A 13,720-nucleotide genomic window follows, 5' to 3' on the forward strand; every position below is an offset into this window, starting at 1 on the left:
AGCACAGCCAGAAATGTGTGCAGTTTGGGACTTCTCATCACAAAACTGAAGTTAACAGGTTAGATGAGATTCAGGAGAGGACAGCTAAAATGCAGATAAACCAACATGCAGTTATGTCTGGAATAACAGACAGATGTGGCTACAGACCACTATGGTGGGGGTAAAAGAAGAGTGCTGGGTCGTATATAATTTTTTATATACTTTGTCAAAGAGAGAGCTTTGTTGTCTTCAGGAGGCTTTGACTCAAGCATTATTTAATCAACAGTAGGTAAAGAGTAGGTAAAGGTATACCTCTGTAATATAAATACTTTACTAAAAAGCACAAGGAGGACTTGCTTAATAATGATGGCAGAATAAGGAGTAGAAGCTTCAAGAACAATAAAGGGAAGGAGAAAGATTTTTTTTTTTATTATTTTTTTTTTAGTAATTGGTAAAACTGAACAGCAATTCAAAATAGAAATTGCTACAAACAGAAGAACATTTCCTAAAGACAGTGACCTTCAGGCATGATACCATGACCTGACTGGCACTGGTGTCAATCCAGGAACATTCTGCTGAAGCCTGGAGTTACTCTGACTGGTAATGGGAAGCAAAATCTGCCCTCAGGAGATTTATTCTGCAGAGTAGGCAGGATAGTAAAATCAACTGCAGAGTGAGAACTCAGCATTTTTTGTTATGGGAAACTTCTAAAACAGCCAAGGTAAAATCCCGTTGATCTTAGCGCTAAGTAGAAATCATGGTGGAATACAAAAGTGTGAACTCACTTCAAGGCCGTGGTTTTCATGTCCTTTCAAACCTCACCTTTTTTTTGTGAACTGTGCATATATTCAGTTTAACAATTCTACTTTGTGCTCTTTGTCTTCACATTTAGTCCTTATCAGCTTCCAACAACACTACTTCACATGTAGCTCTATCAAGTTTCCCAAAGCATTGTCTCTGGAAATCTTTGCAGACCTACAGCTTCCAATTTGTCTGCATTCATGTTTTGGTATCCTATTAAAACAAAATCTAGTTTCTGCCACAGCAGCATAACCCTCAATAAAAGCAGTCAAAACTTCCAGATGATAGGCTGAAATCAGCGATTACAACAGAAAAAAGTGAAGTTATTTATATGATTAATAGCACCATATTAAATGTGATAACCTAGAAAGAGAAATGAGAAGACTGGATAATCTGAGTACTGCAAGTGGCCCATCACAACCTTGAAGTTCAGACAGGGTACATTCAGGACCCTGTTTTCTCCTGTAGATACTGGATTTGGTTGTTGGTTGGGGTTTTTTTGTCAACTTTGGTGGCATTTATACCGGTATAAAATTGTGTAAGGGAAAACTTCAGTGTCTGGTTTCTGGGGATTAAAGGGAAAATATTACAGTGGTCTCCTGTGCCATTTCTGAATGCAGGTCTACCATGTACGCTGCTCCAGATATCTGCAACTGAGCTCACACGCATGCAACTTGGGAGGGTAGGAGGTCACCCTTGCCGCAAAGCCTCTTATTGAGGGGATCTTGTTAATCCATACAGCCTGGTTCAAACTAATTAGGATGGATATGGACACTGTAACGAGAAAAATAGGCCACCTGTCCTTGAGAAATCCCCAGGGACACGGGAGTGGAGAGATAGCTGCACAATTGCTGACTCCAAGGAAGGATCTGCAACAAACTGCAGAGTGTCACTTCCAGCACCTTCTGGCATACCTGATGAAAAGCAATGGCTTTCAACTTTTAAAGGTGAACTACAAGAGCAAAGCAAAAGTTAAACCTAATTAAGCACCAGTTTCTTTGCTGAGGTCTTCCTCTGAGAAGACAGTGTGGGACAGTGTGAGAAGGACATGATAAGCCACTTTTTTGTGGTTTGGTTTGGTTTGGTTTGGTTTGGGGTTTTTTTTGTATGCCCATGGACCCTTCTCAGGCTGTGTTTACTCTGCAAACACGTCATCATTCAACTATGTAAATACCATTTTGTTTTTCCTGTGAACTGCTATCTTGATTATTATTTTTTTAAATACATATACTTTTTATTTTCTTCACTTAGGAAGAGGAAAGGTGTCACAGCAGTTTATCTAACCAGTTCTTGCTCTGAATTCTTCTAAGCAAGGCAGAGTTTGACCCAAGATTTTAAAAAAGAAAGGGTAATTTAATGAAACATGCATAATTCTCTGAGGGGAGGGTTGTTTTCTATAGTTCTTATTAGCCAGTTCTTGATGATGTGATCCCAGAAAGAAAACTAAAAAATTCCTAATACCCCAAAGCCACACCCTTTCTCCCTAATATAAAAAAAATATAATGAAGAAAATGCTTGCACTCTGTAGATTGCTCTAAGCACAGGTATGCAGAGCAAAAGACACATTTTTTTTGTTTGTATAGGGTTTTTTTCAGGAATCACAGAATGGTTGAGGCTAGAAGGGACCTCTGGGAGTCATCTGGTCCCACAATTCTGCTCAAGCAGGGCCACCTAGACCTGGTTGCCCGGGACCATGTCCAGGCAGCTTTTGAATATCTCCAAAGATTGAGACTCCACAGCCTCCAAACATCCTGTGTTTCAGTTTGTGCCTATTGCCCCGGTCCTGTCAGTTCACGAGGATGCAGTAGTCTACAGTGAACCAAGTAGATGGAAGCTCATTTATGTGTTTTGTTCTAGTGACAAACCGAAGTGTGTAGCATGAGACCATCCCTGGCAATGTCTTTTGGTCCATTTCAGGGAAAGACAGATGTGAGTCTGGCAATCCACGCTGAAACATCCTCAGCACTGTCAGCCACTTAAGGATGCAGAGTTTGCCTATCATTCCAAAGATGTGAAATATTACCTTCATTTTTCTTCCAGAATTTAGCCTTCAAACCCACAAATCTCAGCAGGAAGTACCACACCAACCTTCAAAATTGGGCAGTGGGTAGGACTTGTTACTTTCAGTTCCCTTTTAAATTACTGAGCTGCTTTTCCTTAATTTTTTCTCCAGCTACTTGACTTCACAGCTCAGCATTAGCAGTTTCCCTTTTTCTATTTCTAAAAATTTTTTCTTCCCCCGCCCCCTCCCCCCCCCCTTTTTTTTTTCTCTTTTATTTGTTTCTTCTCACTTGAGTGGCAGAAGACAGTAGACATGTCACACTGATACAGCACTGACAGCCCTGGCGGTGTCTTGGCCTTGTTACAGAGAGCTGCCACCAGTTTCTGGCACTAGCCATGGTGATGTTTAGGACAGATGTCCTCTGGCTGTCAGGAAGACATGACATGGACAGCCTTGGCCTGAGGCTGGGAGAGTCTTGTGCAGGGAGGCAAGGGCTGCTCATGGTGATGGAGGGTGTCTGCTGGTCCTTGTTTCTCCTAGTTTTGACAGCCACAGCTCTAGACAGGGATGTGACCAGATCACGGCATGCTCCTGTCCTCACCCTCCTCCAACACTCAGCCAGAGAGTGTTGCAGCTTTGTACAAGGACATTGACCTAAGGATAAGAGAACACACATAACCCCAGTCTGTACCATGTCATAGTCCTACGGGCAGCTGGAATGTCCCCACAGCTGTGAACAAAGGAAGCTCCACATCACCCACCTTCTCTTTAGCCTGTCATCACCTCCTAAAACAAACAAACAAAACATCTCAACTGGAAATAGAAGCGTGTATAACAAATTAAATCAACATTTTTAAGTTTTTCACCTTTATGCAAAGAGCAGTCTAGCTTGCCAAGACTGTACAGTAATATATTGAATATTCTAGGTGGTTCAGCACTTTACTGAAGGGCCTTTTGCTGTGTTGCCAATGAGTCACATAAATTCACTGGTCACCTTTGGAAATCTTGGTTGAAGCCTGAAGAACTTTTAAAAATGGTTATAATTCAGAATTTATTTTCTTCTTTTATAGTTTTGTCCTTCCTTACTTCAGCATTTCCCTTCAGAAGGACTCCAAAGATCATGATCAAAGCTGCGTGGGGGATCATGCTGATCACCACTGCAGGTTACAGGTATAAATTTCTTCTGAACCTACATCACCTCCATGCTTTGGGGATCTCCACTGCTCTAATCTCAGTATCCTTGGTGAAAAAAAAAAAGTTGCTCTCCTGACCCATGGCTGATACAGTTTTCACAGCTCCTTTGAACTCACTGCCACTATATCAGTCTGTGATGTTCGGGACATAAAGATTTGTGAGGGAGTTATTCAGTGATACTCTCAAAAGTTGTCTTTTAGTCAGCAAGCAGAATCTGTAGAATCTAATTATCAGGGGAACACAGATGATTTTATCAATGCTGTAGTGCCCTGTAGTAGCAGTCAATGAAACCAGTGTACTACAGATCACCACAAACCAAAAGAACTGAAGAAGGCCAGTTTTGCAGAAATAATGCTTTTCATGTGCAAAGCAGCACATGTTGCCTAACAAAAGTTCAGAAAGAGACAAGGAGAGGAAGAATATTGGATGTACAAATTCTGAATCTAGATGAGAATGTAGAAAATGTGACTTGATATGAGAATTTTCTTCAAAATCTTACAAGTAATTCTTCTGTGTTTTACATAAGCAAATTCTTAAATATTATGCAAAATGCCACTGCTCTTCACAAATAAAGTGTTGATGAAAAGCAAACGCAGCAGTGTGATTTGAAGTCTAAAGTGCCAACAGATGTTGCTTTTGAATGAACTTCCATTGCTTAACCACTGGGTCTAGTTATTGCCATCTAAAGAGGAAGATGAAGCAACTTTGCATGCTGTGGATGCTGGCTGTCAATTTGCAGCATGCAAATTAAATTGTAGCTAATCCTTAAAAGGCAGTGCCTCTAAACACAATGGGTGGGTGGCTCAATTGTCAAATGCAATGTGGCTGCAAGTTGCCTTTGGAAGCACCTTCCCCCCTCGCCCCCCAACCCGCCGCCCCCCCCCCCCCCCCCCCCCCCAACTGGGAGACTATGCCAGTTCCCCATGTTAAAACCAGAAAACATAAGTGGGATAGATACCTTAACCCAGCTCGCTGTTGTACTGTGATTTCCTGATTGAAATGCCCCAGAACCACATTTCTTGCACCATACTTGTTTCCTTGTTATCAAGCAGGGCCCTGCACTTGCAAAGCTCTCATACATGCCTGCAGCTGTGCAGGGCAGTTTGGCAGTGGGACAAGCTGTAATTCAGAGAGTGGAGAAGTGCATGGTGAGAAGATGTAGTGGCTTGGGTGCTGCTGAAATGCCAAAAATCTTTGCTTAGAATAATTGCTTCCTGAAGATTATTGCAGGACTATCTAAAACTCTAAATTATGGTAAAATGTGGGAGCTCTCCAAGGTGGCTTTAAGCTGACTTTGCCCTTATTTTACTGCCCTTCTGCTGTGTCAGCAGATCTTGGATGCAACCAGTCATTTGACCTAAAGTACTTATTTGTAATTAGGTGTCAAAAATAAGGTGACAACAGCAGTCTAATTCCAGTGGCTCTGTCTACCTGAAATGCAAATCTCTCTTCATTGAGTAATTAAGCTATGAAATTTAGAGTGCTCAAAGCCTTTGATGTTTTGAAGTAATTAGCAATATGGAGAAAGATACTGCTTTCTGCAAGTGCCAACAGCTGATTTGTAATAAACCTAATGCATTTGGTTTTCTGTTATTAAATAAGTTGTATTATTCATTATTTACCAGTATTTTGCCAGCTGCCAGCATTTGTAAAAATGTTTGTATAGCCCAAATGCACTGCAAAGATGAGCGCAAACTGTTCAAGTCATTAATTACCATTTACGTGACTGTAGCACGTAGGAATTGATCCTCATCATATAACAGAGCCCTATCATGCAAGAAGCTGCACAAACCAAAACAAAATTGTTCAAAACTTGATAGCAGGCAATACTGAATAATGAACAAAACAAATATTCAGCAAATAATTTTAAACATCAAATCCTCTGTTGTTTGTATTTTTATGGCATCATGGTAAAATGTGATGAAGACATGCATACCCTCAGCAACTGTTAGGTAGTTTGCAAGCTGGTGCTTTCCTGGGCTGGTGCACAATACACTTGGAGGAAAAAGGCTGGTTTCTCTCCCCGGACACCAAAGTGGCAGACAGGGTCTGCTGGGTACTGGGCACAGAGAAAGGTAGCAAAGGTGTTGGGACAGGACAGGGAGCATGTCCAAGTTTTGCGGGGAGTCACGGTGGGTAGCAAACAAGGTACAGGACAGGATTAACCCAGCTGCAGGACTGAATTCCTTGTTGGGAGTTTTACATTTAAATGCTTCACCTTAGAAAATGGCAATTCACCTCTGGCAAGGTAAACATCTGTGAGCAGTCACAAGCATTGGGAAATATTTAGCACTCTTTCTTTCTCTGACTTACTAAAATGCAAACTTCTACCCCTACAAATCTGATGTATATTCCATCATTGGTCTTTGAAAGATATTTCTTCCTACCAGCTGGCCTGGTATGCTTAATACTCATACTTTTCATGTGGGGGTATGGGAACTGCTGGTTTAACCTCAGACTTGCCACGCTTTCTTCTGGAGAGCTTCTACAGGCTTATCTGGAAAGCTAACTGGCCTGAGAGCATACAGCTCTTACTTTCATTTTCCTCCATTTAAAGTCTTTATTGCTTGTGGAAGTGGGTATCATTTATCTGATTGGTTATGCCTTTTTATTATTATTATTATTATTTTATAAACAGTTTCTAATGATCACAGGCCATCAGCAGTCTGCAGGCTAACAAGGGAGCAATACCGAGTTCAGCTGTTCAGCTCCTGCAAGGGTAGCCTGTTAGTCATCCCAGCCAGGTCTTTATCTCACTGGTTCTCAAATCCTTCAAAAATGGACCTTCCACATCTTCCTTTGCGGGGTGTATCTGGTATTTAGCTACCATTTTACGACATGAACTGGGGCTAGTAGGCTTGTGTAACACACGGACAATAAACTTTTGACTGAAGAATAAACAAGCTATTGTAAAATATTTAGCAAGTTTACTGAGGACTAAAAAGACTTATTATTTTATTGGTACTAAAATTATAAACCAATTTTCAAAGAGGTTTAAAAGTATTCTGAGCCGTTTACCGGGTGTTTTGTAAATGAGTTAATTTGGATGCTGATCCTGCTATATAACAATGAAATGAGCATGCTTAGATAGGGGCTGGGGCCAGGGAAAAATGTTTCTGATCAATCACAGCAAAGCTTAAACTTGTTTATGAAAAATATGAATTAAGGCTATTCATAAATGCTGGGTATGGATCAGCTTTGAGTCACTTTTAAAACAACTTATGTGCTTTATTATTTTTTCACTTTTTTGCATTATTATCAAAACAAAATCAGATAATGCAAGTTTTGCAATGTTTCACTAATGGGAATGGTATTTTAATTAGCAGTCTCGTGAACTGATTCTGGGAATAGCATCTGCCCACTTAGTGTAGATAGGCAGGGGTGAGGGATAAGGGAATATTTTTTTATACCACAGGTCTTTTGAGGATTTACATATGGTCCTGCCTATGAGTGTAAAGGACTACTGCTGGTGGTGTCTGTGTGCTTAAGTGAAGCAGGTGCACAAATCCTTCAGCATCTATAGATCTAATGGATCAAAATATTCTTTCACTATTAGAGTATTGCAGTCCTGAAATATCTGTAGAATACCCTGATATATTTTTTACTTCATCTATCATTTGCATACAACACCACTTAGAGATACAAATGGTGTCCATACTGCACTGTTACAGTAACAGTTACCTTACGTGATTGCTAGCAACATGAATGGGAACAGAATAACAGGCTTGGAGGTGCTTCACAGGATGACAGGCAATGAGAAAAGTTGGGAGGAAGGTTTCTAAATGATAACTAAATCACAATTTCTTAACTCCCTCCCTTTCACTGCAGTACCCCAGCATCAAGCTCTTCACAGGTTTTAGAGGTTTTTTAAATATTATAATAACACATTCATAGAAAGGCAAAGGTATCGCACACCTGAAACAGTGCTTCTGATTATACCTGCAGGTGCAATATTAGTGCATAAAGATGGCTATTTGCATATCTAGCTCCAGAGATACAGATGCAAATCAACTCAGTGTATTTGCACACATTTCCTAATCTTCCTTATTTAGCTCATGGACCAGCCTTGGTAAACATTGTGACATCTACAGTACTTAGTTCTCTGATGCTTTTCTTCCAAGCTGAATGTCTGGCTCCCTGGTAAATGAGCTGGGAGCACACTGTGAGTCTTAGAGAATCAAACCAGTTTGAGAATGATAGATTCTGGAGGTAAATAATGACCTTTCATATTATATTTTGCTGCCACTCAGGTGAGATTTAGTTACTTTTGCAACAAACAAACTGAGATTTTTCTGTCAAAACCCAGTGCTTTTATCTATGCTGTGGGCAATGCTCTCATATGTAGTCTAAGTTTATTTTCAGAGATGTAAATCTATCAGTTAGATGGGTGATGTGTTAAAAGATACAGGTGGCCTGTGAATCCTCTAAGTAAGGAGGAGGCACTTGAGAGGTTTTAAACTCCTGAATGATAAAGAAGAGGTATAAATAGTGGCTTGTAACAGTATTAAAAAGCTTTACCAACATAGAAAGAGGGGCAATATTTACTGCAAGTAATAAATATTTGTAATTGTTAAGTGGTGCTTTTCAAATGATATTTCATGTCTAGTTTTATTTTGAGTTATTTTTTAAAACTTCAGTTCCTCATGAAAACAAGTTGTATAGCTTATGGTATTACCCCAGCAAGATGATTTCCATAAATAAAGCAAGAGGCAATAGAAGGGAACGTATATAAAGATTAATGCATCAGACTTTTAAGCTTACAGTGACTAACAATAATTTCAGAGACTTAAGTTATTGGGAAGGAAATCTCTCATATGGAAACAGGCAACAAATCCAAAACTACCTGAGCAGCATGGGCAATTTACTTTCCTTCCACTTAAAGAATTGTATTTTTATAGCCATTTTCCCTGAGCTTATTGATTTTGTATGCAATTTTCTCCAAAGACAGAAAGCAACTAGATTTAGCACACAAATGGATGTAGATGGTCATTAATGTTTGTGCTGTTTGTCAGCCTAACGCAGCCGATGAGAACTTCTGTGGGCTTCCCTGCACAGGATGGGAAGGGGAGTATTTCCTTCCTGCAAAACTGCATGGGGAGGGGACCATGCAGCTGTGGAGTGGAGTAAAGATACCAGAAAGATGATGGCAGATCTGGTCCTTCTGATTTGGTCAAGATTAGAGATTCATGTATAGAGTCAGGCAGTTAATATTTCCTTCTTTAAAAAGAGAAAAGTCACAATCAGATGCAACTGGAAAACTATACCTTACCTTCTATTATTTCAAATTAATTTCCATTGAACTAAGTATGGAAAAAAAATAGGTGTAGAAAATGTCAGAGAATGTAAGGTCACTTTACCAATTAAAGGTAGTTAACTTTGCACTAAGTCCTAGATGCTGGAAAAAAAACCCTCAAAACTAAAAAACCCCACAACATAGGCTGGATCTCAGTTAACATCTGTAGCATGTAGGAACCACATAACATCAGTTTCTTTTAGAAGTTGCAGTTTCATTTCCTAATACAGTGAAAATAACAACACTGTTCATTAGGGATCAGTTTAGATTCACTTTAGATAAAAATACATGGAGAATAGGGGCCTAGATTATTAATATATTATTATATCATTCTTAAATAAATAATGTAGAGATCACAGAATAATGAATAATAGTATCAGAAAAACAAAATCAGAAAATTCATAAAGAACATTGTTAAAAAAGCAAGAAAAGCATTAATTCAGATCTGGGGCAAAAATTTAGCTCAATTTTTATTTAATTCTAGCTTATAACTCTGTTACAGAGGACCAAAACAACCTGTATAACAAGATTCAAATGTCTGGAAGGTACTGTCAGTTAGTGAACTGATGCTGTTTTGCAATGTAGCATGATGCAGTTGTATCATCTAAGGTGCATGTTATCAGTAGAGCGGATCTAGAAAAGGGTTTGCTACAAACTCATTAGGTATTATGCAAATCATACATTACCGAGAATCTCTTACTGTACCTAGAATAACAGAGATGTCAATGTTGTAGCTCTACAGATTGGAAAATGCTAATTTTATTTAATGACATCCAGCGCCAGTGAATGAGCCACTAATGATCACTCTCTTTTGTTTTCCATTTAAGAAACATATTCGGTACAGTTGGTAATCATCAAAACAAGCCAGAATCAAAACTGACATCTCAAGCTTCCAATTATGAACAAGCTGCACACATTTTAGAACAACAGTCTGAAAATACTGGAGACCAGGTGCAACCTTTCACCCTTCAGATCTACCTACTTTAAATTCTTGATATCTGCTGCCTTGTCATTTCCTCTGTCACTGCATGGTGATCCCTTTCAATGGGTAATAATCCATTGTATTGTATCTCACGGGCTGAAGAAGCATAGTAGATTGGATAGGTACGGTTCCCACATGACATACCTTATTAACTTCAAACAAAACCAACAGGGTAAACCGATGATCAGAAACCCTTACAAGCATGCATGGTTAGAAATAAATCATGAAAAAAAAAAAAAAAAAAAGGAAATTCAGCTATTCACAATGAATTTCAACACTGTAAAATACACAAATTCAGAACTGATGGGAAAGGTGCCTTGACATTCTCAGGAACCTGGCTTCTCAGTTTTTACTCTCCTTGTTTCAGCCAGAGCTGCTTTGCATACTGTGTTATTTTTGGAACAAGGGTTTGTTTTTTTCTAAGGACTTCAGGAAGCCTTTATCCATGGCTCACAATTTGTACAGCCTCTGTTTACAGTTTATAGGTGAAAGAATTGCCAATTTGAAGCACAGAACTTTTGCTCATATTCAGTTACAACAAATGCACTTTGTACAGAGCTTAATGACTAACATCATTGACTACCACATAGCATCACAGAGCGTTGTCCTGCAGGCAGCTGGGTACCCACTCTGAGGCATCGAGTCCTTGAGCAAGCTGCGTAATTGAGCCTCTAATGAGGCATGCCTTTTGCATGCTTTTTCAAAGTAAACCCCTGTTTGTCTGCAAAGCGTAAGGAAGGCAGGCAGGAGCCAGACATGGTGTAATTAGAGAACAATTCTGAAACATGTGTCTCATGTTGTGGGGAGTGACGCTGCAAGACTTTTCATTTCAGAAAGTACAGCATCCTGTGCTCTGACTTTTAGAGGGCACCAGTGCAAAGAGGAGAGTGTGGGCAGCTCCTGCTGCTTGAACACCCTCTAGGAGCCCTAAGGCCTTTCTGGTTTATTCAAGGGTCTGTGCAGCCAGCTTTGCCTTCTTGTGCCCCTTCCACATGCTCAGGAACCCACAGATCCTGAAATGATGAAAAGCTTTGTACGTGGAAGGTGACTTTTTGGCCTTGTACATGCACATAATTGCCAAAGCAGGACAGGTGAGCAGCACTATGGGACAGTGTGTGCCAGCAGAAGTCACAGCAATGAGGGAATGCAACACCTCTGAGGTCAGACACAGGAAAGTTTTACTTTGCAGAGGAGTCTGGTAGAGAAAAGCATCCTTCTGGCATAAATGACAGAGGTGATTCCTGTTATGGCCTGGTACGCTTGACAGAAAATGCATTATCTAGCAAGACAACCCTATATAGTGCATCCTGCAGACACTAAGGGTCCCATGGAAATTCATTCCTAGATTTGAAACTTTGTAGTATAGGAACATAAAAGTGAGTTTGAAAGAAGGACTTTTGTCCTCACCTGAATGTGGCACATGAAAAGGGAGAGTGTATTTAATTTGTGCTCACATCCAGTACTACTGTTCCAATATTTTGTATTTATGTATATTCAGCTTTCTTCTAATAAAGGAAACTAAATGCATATTGACTCTTTGAAATGCATACTGTCCTGATATGAAGGCTCTTGTCACTATGCTAAAAGATGTTTGAAATACCTCCCCTATGATATCTATCAGAATAATAAATTCTGAGCTTTCGATACCCATAATCCTTTTCTAAAAGATATCAGAGCGCTTTTGCAATTTTTCTGTGATAAAGCTCATCAATCATACCAGTCTCAACTGTATAATCTCTCATTATTACATTGTGAATTTATTTCCTGTAGCTCCATTGCTTCTTAGTGTTTTGCACGTGCACTTTCTGTTCCTGGAAGATTTATGCACCGTGGTCTTGGCCTTCTCAGTAGTTTAACAGGTATTTAAGTGAAATTATTCTAAGTAAACATCCAAAGTCATTGTGTACCATTTATCGACTGGGAGTCAGATAAGGCAGCACTTCAGAGGGTTGTAAATTGTGTTTAAGCTTGCAATAAACTAACAAATCACATCATACATATGAGTGGTTCACCTATGTGAATATCAGACAAGTGTCCTCACCAGACAGGAGAAGAACATGCCTGTCCTATGTGTTACAGTTCAAGGGATGTGTTTAATGAAAACAAAAAATAGGATTCCCCAGAAGCCATTTTTCTTTTGGGAAATAAGACAAATTTCAATTCAGTTTACAGTTTTATTTCTTGGGAGGTGAAAGGGAGGTACAACCTAGTTTTGCTGTAATCTCTAACCAAAAACCCAGCCAGAACTGCTCTCCCAACTGTTTAACTACCTTAAGTTTTATTGAGAAACTTAGCAAACTTAGTGCATTCGGAGCTGCTGGTAGCATCAGCTAGATTCCTAGGCTCTGACTTAAGCCTTGTTCTTTCCTGGATACAGTACACATGTGCGGTGGGTTAACTTTGGCCAGCAGCCGGCCACTCAGCCAGCTGCCCTGTGACTCCCCCTTCTCAGTACAGCAGTGTAAGTTCATGATAACTCCTACTTGCTGCTCCTTCCCCCTCACACTGTTCCCCTGCTCTGGTGTGGATCCTCCATGGACAGCAGTCCTTCAACATAAACCTGCTCCAGCATGGGATTTTTTTTCAGGGAATACCCCCTTGCTCCGGTGCTGGTTCTCCTTGGGCAGCAGTGTGGGTATATGCTCCAGCCTGGACTCTACAAGGGCTACAGGGGAATCTCTGAAGCAGAGACTTTTTTGGTTTTGGCAGCTGCACTTCTAAACAGCTTTCACAGGAGCTGTGTGGGTGGGGTCACTGTACCTATGCAGGGGTCAGCGTGGCAGAGCAGCAAGAGCTCGGATGCAGAAAGAACAAATGTATTTCAAGGTTATCAGAGCCAGGTGTATCATTAAAGCACTGTCTTCCCTTAGGCAGGAATAGGATATTTTCAGCATTTTATACCTGCCACAGAAGAGGCTGATGTTTCTCTGCCTCCAGCCATTCTTTGCAGTTACTTATTGCGGTTAATTTTGTTAACATTGCTGAGCTCTGTGTTCAGATCAGCTTGTGGGGTGATGTTGAACACCGTACCATTAAGTCCTGCCCTAAAGCCCACTGCAAACATAACCAGCCTGTCTAAAAACACGTTCAGTTAGGATGCGCAAACCCAGTGCACTGGTCAGGAGGCTGCTTTTGGCATTAATGTCTGCTTTTTTTCCTCTTCCTTTTTTGTGTCCTCTTAAATCACTTTACCCCAAAGCACTGCTCTGTCCTCAGTGATGCCACCTTTAATTACAAACTACCATTGATGTATTTTTTCAGCTCTGTAATTCAGATGATTAAGCAGCATACTCTTAAACTCATGTTTCCCTGCCTTACAAGGCAGTGTATTTTACACTTGGTTGTAGAGGAATGCAGGCAGTGGGTTGATTGATGTGGATGATGTGCAGCTGTAGCTCCTTCCTGCTAAGTGGTTAAATAGCCCTGAGGAGCGTGGGAGAGGTGGTTGGAGGAAGGAGGAGTGGTGTGG

General features: G+C 40.3%; 1 long non-coding RNA gene across 1 annotated transcript in view; it reads left to right on the plus strand.

Moving 5' to 3' along the window:
• Positions 1-13,720, plus strand: part of LOC308055436 — a 210,625-nt gene that overhangs the window by 43,785 nt on the left and 153,120 nt on the right. The window contains exon 2 of the long non-coding RNA XR_013924527.1: positions 1,401-3,952. This is a non-coding gene — a long non-coding RNA (uncharacterized lncRNA). The remainder of the gene's footprint in view (positions 1-1,400; positions 3,953-13,720) is intronic.

This window comes from Falco punctatus (assembly GCF_963210335.1).
Source record: "Falco punctatus genome assembly, chromosome: 1".
Lineage (NCBI taxonomy): Eukaryota > Metazoa > Chordata > Aves > Falconiformes > Falconidae > Falco > Falco punctatus.